At 45.4% G+C, this 2,571-nt stretch overlaps 1 pseudogene; it reads left to right on the top strand.

Moving 5' to 3' along the window:
• The first annotated feature begins 517 nt into the window (after positions 1 to 517).
• LOC116869234 lies at positions 518 to 1,627 on the top strand (annotated as a pseudogene).
• Positions 1,628 to 2,571: the final 944 nt, after the last annotated feature.

Genomic DNA, 2,571 nt, shown 5'->3' with positions numbered 1-2,571 from the left:
CTCCTAAGAAAATGTGCAAATGGACAAATGGATAAGAAAAATGTTCACCACCATTAGCCATCAGAGAAATGCATATTAAAACTACAATGAGGGGTACCTGTGTGGCTCAGTCGAGTGAGCTTCCAACTCTTGATTTCGGCTCAAGTGGTGTTCACCAGGTCATGGGATGAAGCCCCATGTCCAGCTCCCCACTTAGCAGACAGTCTGCTTCTTTCCCTCCTCCCCTTCCCCCAGCTGAACTGTGCACATGGATGCTGTTTCTCTCGCCATCTCTCTCTCTGAAGTGAATAAATTAAAGCACACACTACACACAATGAGATATCATTTCATGCCCACTAAAATGTCTATAACCAAAAAGACAGATGACAATAATTGTTGACAAAGATACGAAGAAATTGGAACTCGTATACTGCTAAGCGGAAACATGAGTTGCTTTGGACATTTCCATGCTACCCAGGGAGGAGTCCCTACAGTGTTATTTTGCATTCCCATCATAACTTAAACGGAAATTTTCACAATGTCCAGAGACATCGATGTCCTACAAATGAAGGAGGAGGATGTCCTCAAATTCTTTACAGCAGAAACCCACTTTGGTGGCACCAACCTTGACTTCCAAATGCAACAGAACATCTACAAAAGGAAAAATGATGGTATCTACATATACATCTGAAGAGAACCAGGGAGGAGCTTCTGCTGGCAGCTCTTGCCATTGTTGCCATTGAAAAGTCAGCTGATGCCGGGGTCATCCATGAATACTGGCCAGTGTGCTGTGCTTAAGTTTGCTGCTGCTAATGGAACCACTCCCATAGCTGGAAGCTTCACTAACCAGATCCAGGCAGCCTTCTGGAAGCCAGGACTTCTAGTGGCTACTGATCCCAGGGCTGATCACCGGCCTCTCTCAGAGGCATCTAATGTCAACCTGCCTACCACCACTCTATGTCACACGGACTCTCTTTATTCCAGATCACTGCGCTATACGGACATTGCCATCCCTTGCAACAAGGGAGCTTACTCGGTGCGTCTGATGTAGATACTGGCCTGGGAAGTTCTGCGCATGCGTGGCACCCTTTCCCATGAACACCCGTGGGAGTCTGTGCCTGGTCTCTACTTCTACAGAGATCCTGAAGAGGTTGAAAAGGATAAGCGGGCCGCTGCTGAAATGACAATGACCAAGGAGGAATTTCAGGGTAAACGGACTGCTCCACTCCTAGATTCACTGCTACTCCGCCTGAGGCCGCAGACTGGTCTGAAAGCGAGCAGGGGCCCTCCGTGCCCAATCAGCGGTTCCCTCCCGAGCACCGGAGCCCTCAGCCGGCCACTGAAGACTGGTCCGCAGCTCCCACTGCTCTGGCCACTGAATGGGTAGGAACAACCCCTGAGTGGTCTTTTTTTTTTTTTTTCCTTTAAGATTTTATTTATTTATTTGACAGAGATCACAAGCAGGCAGAGAGGCGGGGAAGCAGGCTCCCTGCTGAGCAGAGAGCCTGATGCAGGGCTCCATGCAGGGCTCGATCCCAGGACCCTGAGACCATGACCTGAGCCAAAGGCAGAGGCTTAACCCACTGAGCCATCCAGGCGCCCCACCACCGAGTGGTCTTAAGCTGCTCTTTCACAAAGGCAAACAAAAGGGATAAAAGGTTAACAGAAAATAAACCGATTCTAAAAGTTAAAAATAAAAGGCTTTGGAAAATATTCTGGCAGTTCCTCACATTGTTAAAGTAACCATGACCCAGCAATTCTGATAGATATATATCCAAGATAATGGATAAGATACGTCCGTACAAAAACATGTACACAAATGTTCACAGCAGCATTATTCATGATAGCAAAAAAGTGGAAATAATCCAAATGCCAACTAACTTATGGATAAACAAAAGCAGAATACACATAAAATGTAATATTATTAGGCCATAACAATGAACTATTCATACAATGTGGAAGACCCTTGAAAATATTATGCTAAGTGAAGGGAAACAGCCACAAAGTATGGTTCTATTTATATGGTATGTCCAAAATAAGCAAATCTACAGAAACAGGAAGTAGATTACAGGCGCACCTCAGAAATATTGCAGGTTTTATTCCAGATCACTGCAATAAAGTGACTATCACAATAAAGCTAATCAAATAAATTCTTTAGTTTTCCAGTGCATGTAAAAATTGTTTACACTACACTAGTAGTCTATTATGGGTGCAGTCGTATTGTATCTTAAAAATAATGTACATATCTTAATTTTAAAATATTTTATTACAGGGTGCCTGGGTGGCTCCAGTTGTTTAAGCACCTGCCTTTGGCTCAGGTCATGATCCCAGAGTCCTGGGACTGAGTCCCCCATCGGGCTCCCTGCCCAGTGAGGAGTCTGCTTTTCCCTCTGCCTGCTGCCCTGCCTGCTAGTGTTCTCTCTCACTTTCTCTGACAAATAAATAAAATCTAAAAAAATAAAAATTTAAGGGGCTCCTTGGTGGTTCAGTCACTAAATGTCTGCCTTCAGCTCAGGTCATGATCCCAGGGTCCTGAGATCCAGCCCGGCATCAGGCTCCCTACTCAGTGGGAAGCCTGCTTCTCCCTCTCCC

This window comes from Lontra canadensis, unplaced genomic scaffold (assembly GCF_010015895.1).
Source record: "Lontra canadensis isolate GAN:19392208 unplaced genomic scaffold, GSC_riverotter_1.0 scaffold18, whole genome shotgun sequence".
NCBI classification, from domain to species: Eukaryota; Metazoa; Chordata; class Mammalia; order Carnivora; family Mustelidae; genus Lontra; species Lontra canadensis.
This window is presented reverse-complemented; position numbering and strand designations above follow the sequence as displayed.